Source organism: Cervus elaphus, chromosome 21 (genome assembly GCF_910594005.1).
Source record: "Cervus elaphus chromosome 21, mCerEla1.1, whole genome shotgun sequence".
NCBI lineage: Eukaryota > Metazoa > Chordata > Mammalia > Artiodactyla > Cervidae > Cervus > Cervus elaphus.
The window spans coordinates 55513709-55527147 of record NC_057835.1 but is presented as its reverse complement, the minus strand read 5'-3'; the positions used below and the strand labels follow the sequence as shown (position 1 = coordinate 55527147).

The following is a 13439-nucleotide window of genomic DNA, read 5'->3' as shown; positions in this document are numbered from 1 at the left end:
TCACTTCCATAACTATTCTTTTATCACAGCAGGAAATCATTCAGAAAATCATGCTTTCACAGTAATCTACATTTTGCACTTATTCAGTTGCTGCTTCACTTATTACTGCAGTATATTTAAAAATAATAAAATGCTTGATCATCTTTATAGAGTCCCACAATTTCCCAGACTGCCTCAAAAGAATTTCAAAGCAAATTATATAAATATATGTAAGAATGAAAGATTTACTAATGCCCACAATGTAACAAAATATTCAAAATCCCCTTTAAAATATTATTATTTAAATTGTAGTTCCTCTGCTTGAGCACATTTTATGTTACTTTAAAAAAAAACAACAACAACTCATATTTGTAGGCAAACAGAGAATTGCCTACAAGCCAGTAAAAAATTTGCATTACTGAGATGAGGAAAATAAAGTTCCAGAAAAAATACTTGCTCATTAGGGGTGGGGAAAACTAGAATCAGTCCTTCTGACTCTAATCCCCATGAAATTTCTAGGTAGAGAATTGTGAACTGAAGTCAGTCCTGAAGAATGACTGGAAGAAATAGTTTGAAACTGGAAAGAAGGTGAAAGTCGCTCAGTCGTGTCCAACTCTTTGCAACCCCATGGACTTTATAGTCCATGGAATTCTCCAGGCCAGAATACTGGAGTAGGTAGCTTCTCCAGAGGATCTTCCCAAACCAGGGATCAAGCCCAGGTTTTCTGCATTGCAGGAAGATTCTTTACCAGCTGAGCCACAACAGAAGCCCAAGAATACTGGAGTGGGTAGCCTATCCCTTCTCTAGTGGATCTTCCCAACCCAGGAATTGAACTGGGATCTCCTGCATTGCAGGATTCTTTACCAACTGAGCTATGAGGAAAGCCCCCAGAGAGAATGGAGAAGCAATGAAGTTGCTCAGTCGTGTGCGACTCTGCAATTTTATGCACTGAGCTTATCAGTGCATAAATTTTCCGTCCATGGAATTTTCCAGGCAAGTGTACTGTAGTGGGTTGCCATTTCCTTCTCTAGGGGATCTTCCCGACCCCGGGATTGAACCTGGGTCTCCCACATTGCAGGCAGATGCTTTGCCTTCGGAGCCACCAGGGACGCCCCAAAATATGGAACACTTAACAAATTTTCATGTCATCCTTGCACAGGGGCCATGCTAATCTTCTCCGTATTGTTCCAATTTTAGTATATGTGCTACCAAAGTGAGAAGTAAACAAATGCAAGATCAGGCAGGGTCTTGGACCCACAAAGATTTTGAAAACCTGCAGAGTTAACAGCTCACATGATGAATGCCTGCCATAGAAAATATAGCTGATAGGTGGACTGGAGGCAGTAGAAAGGCAATGAATGGTTTTAACAGTAGAGTTACATAATCACATTTGCTGTATAAACGGCTGACTTTGGAAATGAACAAGGTAAGACAAAAGGCAAATATTTGAGTTGGGAGGATTTTATTCTAAACTAAATGAGACATGATGATAGCCCTTTAGAAGTTAAAGCATTTTCCATTTCCGTATCTTTCATCCTTACTTTGCTAAAACTCAGATTCCTCCTGTGGCTGTACTGCATTCACATCCTCTGAGCGTGTAGTTTATCTTCAAAGACCCTTCAGTTAACCAGTGGGCCAAGCAGGGTACAGATTTGATTAGTTCAACTCAGTTATGCAAGTGAGTACTGGGCAGAAGGCTGCATTCAGAAACATTACCATAGAAATTACAAGTCTTGGTGATATATTATGACTTCTAGAAGGCTCACAGAAGATTAACTGGGTGTCATAAATTGAAGGCAGGGTACTTTAACATGACATCAAGTTAAACATGACTACTGAAGATCAAAGGAGGTAAACACGTGGTCCAGGTATGAAAGCAAGAGAGGCCCCAATTATCATTAGTTCCAGTGATCTACTGGGGAAATTTGTGCTTCCAAGCTTTCAACCAGTATGCGTACTCAGTTGCTTCACTCGTGTCTGACCCTTTGCAACCTTATGGACTGTAGCCCACCAGGCTCCTCTGTCCATGGGATTCTCTAGTTAAGAATACTGGAGTGGGTTGCCATGCCCTCTTCCAGGAAATCTTTCCAACCCAGGGATCAAACCCATGTCTCTTGCATCTCCTGCATTACAGGCAGATTCTTTACTGCTGAGCCACTGGGGAAGCCCTAAACTTTCAACACTAGCCTCTATGAAGTTACAGGATATTGTCCAAAAGGATGAGGGGTCATTCTTTGCCAAGAGATAAAGTGAAAGTCACTCAGTCATGTCCAACTATTTGCAACCCTTGTACTGCAGCCTGCCAGGCTCCTCTGTCCACAGAATTCTCCAGACAAGAATACTGGAGTGGGTCGCCATTCCCTTCTCCAAGGGATCTTCCCGATCCAGGGATTGAACCCGGGTCTCCCGCACTGCAGGCGAATTTTTTACCATCTGAGCCACCAGGGAAGCCCAAGAGATAAAAGTTTTAATCAACTACCTACTACAACTTCCACCTGAACATTCTGAATGCCTGGTTTCCAGAGACTAGTAAGGGATAGCAAAACAATTATTCTGGCAGGAATATTCTATGCAGATTAACAGGAGACAGTGATATTTTTTTTTTTAACACAATGGTAGCAGAAATTAGTGTTGGTGAGATCCTACTTTGCTAACACTTGCTGTTACCTTGCCAAATTATGAATGTCAATGATCATGTGCAGCAGTCCTCTTGTCCATGAGAAGATTTTCACCACCAGGGTACAGAGCCTACAGAAATAAGCATTTAACTCATAGTGCCAGATTAACAAAATCATGGAAATGAAAGTAAGATTGAGGAAAATTTAGAATGTATGAATGGAAGAAAAGAAAGTGAGTACCAGTTGTAGCCCTGAGGTCAACTGCAGTGGTGGGGCCTATAGTTTATCCAACTAAATTCCTTCTAAGCTTTGCATAGAAACAATGAAAGAACTGTTCCAAAAACATAGACAGAAAAGTGAATTTGTACTATGTAAAGGATGAGCTGTGGAAACCATGGATGTATGCCCCCCATATCTCCATTTACAAGGGAAACTACTATATGCAATGTAGTTAACTGATAGCTTCCTGCTGCTGCACCACTGAAATCTGTCATTAATCCTCTCGCCACTATTTCCAGGATGCTCCCAGTCAATAACTGAATGAAGGTACTAGAACTGGTTAATCCATACACATCATGGAACTCCTCTCATTGACAGTTTGTTTTCAAACTCATTAGGGATCCTGCTAATATTCTTTCAGAGTCACACTGCAGTTTAAGCCTTTTTCTACCCAATCCAGACTTCCCTTGTGGCTCAGCTGGTAAAGTATCCACCTGCAATGTAGGAGACCTGGATTCAATCCCTGGGTTGGGAAGATCCCCTGGAGAAGGGAAAGGCTATGCACTCCAGTATTCTAGCCTGGAGAATTCCATGGTCTATGTAGTCCATGGGGTTGCAAAGAGTCGGACACAACTGAGTGACTTTCACGTTCTACCCAATCCTTCTTCCTCACCCCTCTACCTTTAAAAGTGTCAAATTTTGTTATGATCTGGAAGTTTTCCTCGCTGATTCCTGCTGCCTTAAACGTAAACAGGCATTTCCCCTAACAAATCTCTTATATTTCCTATTCCATCACAGCATCTGCTTCTTAAAGGAACTAAACTGCCATACAGAGGTACTAGGGCTCTTGATAATAGCCCTAAAACTCGAAGAATTGGATCTTGAACTTAAGAAAATCTCAAAAATGTATCCCTGGTAGATAAAAAGAGATGGCCTTCTCTTTATAATATTCGTTGAGTAAGCTTATCCTTACTTAGGATTCAGCTAACCCAATTCCTTCATAAATTTGAAGTGATAAAGTGTTACTGTATCAACAGGTTGTTCATACAAGAAAATTAAAATAAAATAGTCAACATATAGCATGATTATTTCAGAATATTTTTTTTCTCAGATTTTTTTGGGGGGTAGAATAAAAAATGGGGAATTTTCAGTTGATAGTATAAAAAAATATTAATATGGTCTTCCCCTGACACATCTTAACTGTCCAAGAAAAGAAAAGGCAATGGTATCTTTGGTGTAATGTGTAATTGGATTTCCCCAAACCTGAAACAGTATTTTTTTATTAAACATTTATCTTTTTTATTGTCATCAGAGTCACTATTTAATGTTTATATAAGTGTTCTAAAATGTTTTCTTCTTTTAAAATATTGATCTTATAATTAGAATAAGCACATTTGAGCAATATGAACATAGGCACAAGGAAAATGCAAATCAAAACCACAATAAGAGGCCATAATACATCCACCAGGTTGTCTGTAAGTATTGGAGAGAATCTAGAGAAATTGGAATACTTACACATTATTGATGTGACTGTAAAATGGTGCAATAGTTTTAGAAAATTGGTGATTCATCAAAACATTAAGCATAGTCTACTCCTAAGTATATACTCAAAAGAAAGGAAATCTGTCCACACAAAACTTTTCTACACAAATGCTCACAGGAATGCTATTCATAATAGGAAAAAGTGGAACCACTTAAACATTCATATATGATAAATGGATAAACAAAATATTATGTACTCAAAAATGGGGGACATTTGACAAATAAAAAGAAGAGAATACCAAAACATGGTACAACATGAACTTTGAAAACATTATGCTAAATGAAAGCAGTCAGTCATGAAAGACCACACATTAAATGATTCAATTTATATAAAATGTCCAGAATAGAGAAATCTATATACAGACATTAATAGTCAACAAAACTATGTATTTTGGGTAGCAGGGAGAAGGGTTGCGGTAATAAAGAATGACTGCTGATGAGTATGGGTTTATTTTTGAGGTGATAAAAGTGTTTATAATTAGAATGTGGCAATGGGTGCCCTTTCTGAATATATTTTTAAAAACATTGAGTGTACACTTTAAATGGGTAAATTACATGATATATGAATTATATATCAGTAAAACTAAAAACTCCATTAGGAAGATATAATTTGAATTAACACCTTTATGCCTACAGGTGAGGTATGTTCCTTAGTTTTCTCTTTGAAAAGTATTTAATATAAAATTATTTGCTGAATAATTTAGCATATTTCAACCTTTGTTTTATAGTTATTTTTAGCTTAAAATCTTTAAATCTGTCTCACTTAGAGTGTTTTGACTAAATATCATTTTGATCTTTTAATATTCTATTTTAAATTGCAATTGTGGAGGATAATTATTTTTATTACGAAGAGTATAACTTAAATGTTATTATTAAAAATGCATGCTTCCTATCCACTCTTAAACAAAAAAGTAGATGCTTATTTATTATACTGCTGGGCTTGTATTGCTCAACCACATATGATTTATCATTATCACAATCATTGATTTATGTTTATCAAGTTCACCACAGTCTACTAGTGAGTTTTCAATTATTTCATTATCAAAACCAATGAATCAGGAATGTAAGTGATTATACTAAATCTTTATTATGCACATTCTGGGACATAATACTCATTCACAAAGTGTTCCCCAATTAATCTTGTTTAAGAGATGTAATCCATTCACACTTAAGCTATACATAGCAATTGGTGTGACTGTGATCAGGGTTGTTGCTAACTAAAGTTATGCCAATATAAGAATTTTAATAAACTTTAGTAGAGCTTGAAAAAGGATAAGAAAAAGACATGTCAAATTCTCCAATTACAGTTGTATGTTTGTGTATTTATCAGTCAGTTCAGTTCAGTCGCTCAGTTGTGTCCGATTATTTGTGGCCCCATGGACTGCAGCACACCAGGCCTCCCTGTCCATTGCTAACTCCCAGAGTTTACCTAAACTCATGTCCACTGAGTCAGTGATGCCATTCAACCATCTTGTCCTCTGTCATCCCCATCTCCTCCTGCCCTCTATCATTCCCAGCATCACGGTCTTTTCAAATGAGTCAGCTCTTTTTATCAGGTAGCCAAAGTATTGGAGTTTCAGCTTCAACATCAGTCCTTCCAATGAATGCCCAGGACTGAGCTCCTTTAGGATGGACTGGTTGGATTTCCTTGCAGTCCAAGGGAATCTCAAGAGTCTTCTCCAGCACCACAGTTCAAAAGCATCAATTCTTCAAAACTTTGCTTTATTTACAGTCCAACTGTCACATCCATACGTGACTACTGGAAAAACCATAGCCTACAGTCACCATCTGCAGTGATTTTGGAGCCCCCAAAAATAAAGTCAGCCACTGTTTCTACTGTTTCCCCATTTATTTGCCATGAAGTGATGGGACCAGATGCAATGATCTTAGTTTTCTGAATGTTGAGCTTTAAGCCAACTTTTTCACTCTCCTCTTTCCCATTCATCAAGAGGCTCTTTAGTTCTTCTTCGCTTTCTGCCATAAAGGTGGTGTCATCTTCATATCTGAGGTTATTGATATTTCTCCTGGCAATCTTGATTCCAGCTTATGTTTCATCCAGCCCAGTGTTTCTCATGATGTACTCTGAATATAAGCTAAATAAGTAGAGTGACAATATACAGCCTTGATGTACTCCCTTTCCTATTTGGAACCAGTCTGTTGGTCCATGTCCAGTTCTAACTGTTGCTTCCTAACCCACATACAGGTTTCTCAAGAGGCAGGTCAGGTGGTCTGGTATTCCCAATTATTTCAGAATTTTCCACAGTTTATTGTGATCCACACAGTTAAAGGCTTTGGCATAGTCAATAAAGCAGAAGTAGATGTTTTTCTGGAACTCTCTTGCTTTTTTGGATGAGCCAGCAGATGTTAGCAATTTGATCTCTGGTTCCTCTGCCTTTTCTAAAAGCAGCTTGAACATCTGGAAGTTCACGGTTCATGTCCTCTTGAAGCCTGGCTTGGAGAATATTGAGCATTACTATGCCAGCCTGTGAGATGAGGTCAATTGTATGGTAGTTTGAGCATTCTTTGGCATTGCCTTTCTTTGGGATTGGAATGGAAAGTGACCTTTTCCATTCCCGTGGCCACTGCTGAGTTTTCCAAATTTGCTGGCATATTGAGTGCAACACTTTCACAGCATCATCCTTTAGGATTTGAAATAGCTCAGCTGGAATTCCATCACAGCCAATAGCTTTGTTTGTAGCGATGCTTCCTAAGGCCCACATGACTGCACATTCCAGGATGTCTGGCTCTAGGTGAGTCATCACACCATCGTGATTATGTGGGTCGTGAAAATCTTTTTTGTACAGTCCTTCTGTGTATTCTTGCCACCTCTTCTTAACATCTTCTACTTCTGTTAGGTCCATACCATTTCTGTCCTTTATTGAGCCCATTTTTGCATGAAATGTTCCCTTGGTATCTCTAATTTTCTTGAAGAGATCTCTAGTCTTTCCCATTCTATTATTTTCCTCTATTTCTTTGCACTGATCACTGAAGAAGGCTTTCTTATCTCTCCTTGCTATTCTTTGGAATTCTGCATTCAAATGGGAATATCTTCCCTTTTCTCCTTTGCATTTTGCTTCTGTTTTTTCCATAGATATTTGTAAGGCCTCCTCAGACAGCCATTTTGCTTTTTTGCATTTCCTTTTCTTGGGGATGGTCTTGCTCTCTGTCTCTTGTACAATGTCACGAACCTCTGTCCATAATTCATCAGGCACTCTGTCTATCACATCTAGTCCCTTAAATCTATTTCTCACTTCCACTGTTTAATCATAAGGTATTGATATATCCTTCTATCTAATTAGGTTTTGCTTCATGTATTTAGGGTCTCAAGTTTGGTGAATACGCAATTAAAACCTTTATGGCTTTTTGGTGAGTTGATCATTTTATTAGTGTATATTGACCCTTTCTGTCTCTAGCAATTTTATTTGTTCTAAGGTCTACTTCTCTGCATGTGCTTCCTTAATATTTGTATGGTATATCTTTTTCCATCATTTTGTTTTGACTCTACCTTTGTTACTGTATTTGAAGTGAGTCTCATGTACACAGCGTACAGTTTGGTTATATTTTTTCCTCCATTCTATTCAAGGCAATTGTTGATAATATCAGCTCTTAAACCTGTCATTTTATTTGTCTTATGCTGGTTTCCTCTGCTTGTTTTTTCTTTTGTTCCTTTTGTCTTCCCAAGTTACTTAACAGTTCTTATTTTTTAATATATCATTGCATATTTTGCTTATTGGTTGCTCTGGATATTGTAATAGACATATTTATTACCAGTCTACTGATAACATTTTGAGTAAAATGTGAAAGCTTTGCTTAAGCATCTGCTTGCAATGTGGGAGATCCGGGTTCAATCCCTGGGTTGGGAAGATCCCCTGGAGAAGGAAATGGCAACCCACTCCAGTACTCTTGCCTGGAAAATTCCACGGACGGAGGAGCCTGGTAGGCTACAGTCCATGGGGTCGCAAAGAGTCGGACACAACTGAGCGACTTCACTTACTGTCTCTACCTTTCATCAATCCTCAGTACTATTTAGGGGAAGTCTTAACCCTCTATACCCTGATTGTCCAGGTTGAAACTTGCCCATGGTCAAATCAAATGTTCCTACATCACAGTTTGAGGAGAATAACACCCTGAGAAATGGTTGGGTGTTTTTTTTTTCCCCTACAAATGTAAAGATATCAAATTTCCAAAAGATTCCAACTATTTTTGACTCAAGAAATATAGTAAGGAAGTGACTAAAATTGTAGAAACAGCAGCTGAAGGAATCCCTAGTTCCCCTAGAAAGCCCATTACAACAGTACCACTTTCAGAGGGTACTAATATTGCTGAGAGAAGTAGTAATAGTATCATAATTGAATAGGAAAAAAAAGGAAGTACTGAAGTAGTCCCATTAATGTAATTGCTTATCTCAATAAAATAAAATTTATAGCTTCACAAGTCTACCTCTGCATAAATATTATTCATTTACAAGAAATTAATATTCTTGAATAATTATCCTCAAAATGACTACTATATTTAGCAAGGTATCTTTCATTAAATTGAAAAAAAAAATTAAGTAGAATAATCATTGGAAGGACTGATGCTGAAGCTGAAAATTCAATACTTTGGCCACCTCATGAGAAGAGCTGACTCACTGGAAAAGACCCTGATGCTGGGAGGGATTGGGGGCAGGAGGAGAAGGGGACGACAGAAGATGAGATGGCTGGATGGCATCACCGACTCAATGGACATGAGTTTGAGTAAACTCCGGGAGTTGGTGATGGACAGGGAGGCCTGGCGTGCTGCGATTCATGGGGTTGCAAAGAGTCGGACACGACTGAGCGACTGAACTGAACTGAACTGAATGGTTTAAAGAGTGCTTATTTTTGTTCTTTAGTTTTTACTACAGCTTTATGCCCTTCTCTGGGGCTCCCCGGGTGGCACTAGTGCTAAGGATCCTGTCTACCAATGCAAGATATGTAAGAGACATGGGTTCAATCCATTGGTTGAGAAGATTTTCTAGGGGAAGGCAAGGCAACTCACTCCAGTATTCTTGCCTGGAGAATCTCATGGACAGAGGAGCCTGATGGGCTACAGTCCATGAGGTCACACAGAGTCAGACATGACTGAAATGACTTAACACATACACATAAAACCTTCTCTAGGGTCCTGGGTTTTAGTCAAACCATGCACTAGCTCAGAACTTATGATCATTCATTCTCTTCCAAATCCTGCTAAGGCTTTGTTTATTAAACTAAATATATGTACTTTTTTTAAATTTCCAATCATGTTTCTTCTGAGAAAACTTAATTCATGAAAGAAAAATTCACTCTACTATTCCAGAGACCTACTGCAGAAATGCTACCTCCATATTTCTTTTCTGATTCTTAGATGAAGGGTAATTTGACAGACCATTTGTAAATCACTAAATGAACCGGAAAAATAATTTCCTTCTAAAAGGCATCATTCATACTTACATTTATCATTCATTCAGTAAAAATTTAAGAATGGCTACTCTACACCAGAGGCTTTTCTCTGTGCTTGTGCCATGCTGTCGTGTCTGACTCTTTTCAACCCCATGGACTGTAGCCCGCCTGGCTCCTCTGTCCGGGGAATTTTCCAGGCAAGAATACTGGAGCAGGTTGCCATTTCCTACTCCAGGGCATCTTCCCAAGCCAGGGACCAAACTCACATCTCTTGCACCTCCTGCAGGTGGATTCTTTACCAGTGTCACCTGGGAAGCCCTTTTCTCTGTGCTCGGGATTCATCAATGAGTAAAACAGCAAACAAAATTCCTCTCTTCATGGTACTTAACCCTACTAAAAGGGACAGTTATGAAATAGTAAATATATCTACAAAATAAATTGTATTTATAATAATTTAGTATGATAATGAGAGCCAGAGAAAATAATTGAAATGTTGGAGACTTGCTAAGATCGAGTATTAAATATGCCTCGCTAAGAAGGTGATACATGAACAATGATTTAAAAGAGGTGAAGTTATAACCTTAGTCGATATGTAGGAAAATAATATTCTAGGCAAAAAATACAGCAAAATCCTGAGTTTTATTGTGCTGTTTGTATCTTTAGAAATTTAAGAGTCCAAAGCAGCTGAAATATTGAACAAAATGGTGAATGTGACAACCCAGAGGGATTCAATGGGGGTGGGGAGTGGGAGGCAGGTTCAGGACGGTGGGACACATGTACACCTGTGGCTGATTCATGTCAATGTACGGCAAAACCACCACAGTATTATCAAGTAATTAGGCTCCAATGAAATAAATTAATTTTTTTAAAATGACCCTTGAGACTTCTCTGGTGATCCAGTGGTTAAGACTCCACTTTCTGAAGCGGAGTTAGCTCTTGAGTTGGTAGTCTCCCTAAAGTGATTTGCCCTCCCCAGTTGTTTGGCTATCACTGAATCCTTTAAGGATTTGAATGTAAGAGAAAGGTAGAGAAAGGAAGAATTCCTTCCTCTGCCTTTTTGCTGAGATGGCCATTGTTCTTCTGCTCTTGGTGTCTTGGTTCTTAGTCCTTCGGACCTGAACTGGAATGTATTCCATCAGATATCATGCTTCTCAGACCTTCAGACTCCTACTCAATCACACCACCATCTCCTAGGTCTCCAGCAGACACCAGATAAAGGGACTTCTCAGTTTCCATAATTTTATGAGACAATTTAAACAACTCCTTATAATAAATATCTTCACACACATTTAATTGGTTCTGTTTCCTTAAAGAACCCTCACTAGTACAGGGGCATATCATAACTGGATCTTGAGGACCATTATTTGCTTCTATTCTAATTGAAATGGGAGACAGTGGGATTTTGAGCATAGAATGACATAATTTAAATTTACAATAGTCATCCTTGCTTTTTAAGAATGGACTATTAGGAAACAAGGGGAAAAAAATAGAAAGACCTGTTGGGAGTTTACTGAAGTAAACTGCAATTACCCAACAGAGCTCTCTCTGTTGTGAGAGGTGGATGTTAGTGATGGAGTACACAAGATGAGATTTTGGATACACTGCAAAAGTAGAACCATTAGCATTTTTTTATAACCCACATTTCAAGTGTTAGAAAAAGAGATGAGTCAAGGTAACACCAGCTATCTGAAGAACCGAAGGGAGGGAATTAACCCCTCATAGAGAAGGGAAGGCAAATGAAAAATATTTTTCTAAAAGATTCCTAAAAGATCAGGAATACTACAGCTCATGCAGATATACGGAATTGGGTTCTTTTTCAATATGCAAGCTGCATGTGTACTTAGAAGGAGGAAAAATATTAATGCCTGAAAATTCCTCTCCTATCACTGTTTTAGGAAACCATTTCACTCTTTGGCTTTCTATGCTTCCATGGCTTATGGGAAAAAATGCAAAAATTAATTTGACTGAACTTCCTAATATTGTGGGCTGAACTAAAGTAACTCAAAATTTTAGATGACCTCCCTACTTTTCTAGATAGATCACCTTATAATTCCTATAGAGTACTGGAAGTGGTTATAACTTTTCTGACAGGGTCCTAATTTTTTAAGTGAACAGTATCTACTAAAAAGAACATTCAAAATAATATCATCTTTACACAGGAGACTGGAAGCAATGGTTGATCACTAACTGCTATTTGATATTACATTTGCTTGGGCAGCACTTGACAAAGTTCACAGCATCCATCCATGTGAAATGATGCTACAGGTATTCCTAACTGCAATAAATTACAGAGAATGTGGGGGAATCTATATAGAACTTGGAAACTTAATTACAGTTTTTTCCATACCATATGACTATAATAAATGTGAAGTACTTAAATAGCTATTGAAACAAAATTTATATACGTCCAAATAAAACCTTTTCAAATTTATGTGTATTTGCTTCCATTAAAATTTTATATCACTTATTAAGTTTGAATTAGATTCCCACAATTATTTTTCTAGACTTTTTGTTAATAGTCTCCTGAATACCTTGAGAATCACCCTTGATGAGAGACATTTTTTGTCTCATAATAGGTTATAAAAGGTTTAAAGCTGTTTTACAGCCATTCTAATATGTGTGATATAATTTATATTTAAGGACTTACAGTTCATTCCTTCTTTCACTGGCAATTATGTTATCAGTGTTTCTTGTAATAATTATAAAAGTTATAATAAGAAACATTTAAAAACAATGGTGAAGCTCTAATTTTCAGAATACATAAGCTTTAGTTAGAATACCATGTAACAATTTGGCAAATGGAGAGAAACAGCTGGTATAAATGGCTACAGTATATTACTGCTGCTTGCAATTCACCTACTAGATGTCTAGCCTAGCCCCACTGCTGCCAAATCCAGCATCTTGGCTAGTGTATTATGTTCTTTGGGAACTTGCAATAAACCCCCCAACAGCAGTGAAGTCAGTCTTTGGTCCACTCTGGGCTGTGGCACACCCTCCAGCTGTTTGCCAAGACAGATATTCAAGTGTCTGCATTTTGTATTTAAAAGCCAGGTATGGAGCATTAGATATTGTTCATCATTCTGCTGTCTGGCTACTCTTTACCTTTGTTCAGGTAACCAACCAAGTGGCTGCACTAATGCTGGTAGAGGCCAGAAGCAAAGAGTCCAGGAGCTTCAGAAACTCTAGCTTCTGTTCAGATGCTACACACACACACACACACACACACCCACACACCCAAAGTCTCTCCACATCTGTAAACCATTTGTTAATCAGCAGTGTGGCACAGCACAAAATGAGACTTCAGTTAGAGACTAAACACATGTGCATTTCTGAAACTGTTGTCTCATTCTCATTACATATGAAATCTTACTGTGGCTTTAAAAGAATCAAATGCAGTATATATACCAGGTAAGGGTAGCATTTTAAAATCTGGTAACACCTGTAACAAATACTAAAGCATGAGCTGGGAGAAAACACACACACACACACATTGTGGGAATTTAATGAATACATGTATATATCTATATTTAAAAATAAAATTATAAAAAAATAAAATAAAATTATAGTTCACAGAAAAAATTAAGTGACCATCATAATTTTATTGATTATAATGTTGAAAGCACTTTTAATGTGCATGTTTGAGTAAAATTAGATATATATATATATACTCCTATGAAAT

General features: G+C 37.8%; 1 non-coding gene across 1 annotated transcript; it reads right to left on the bottom strand.

The window, feature by feature from the left end:
- Window positions 1–1093: 1093 nt before the first annotated feature.
- On the bottom strand, window positions 1094–1203 carry LOC122679759. Its single transcript, XR_006336544.1, has one exon. It is a non-coding gene; the product is annotated as a U6 spliceosomal RNA (small nuclear RNA).
- Window positions 1204–13439: the final 12236 nt, after the last annotated feature.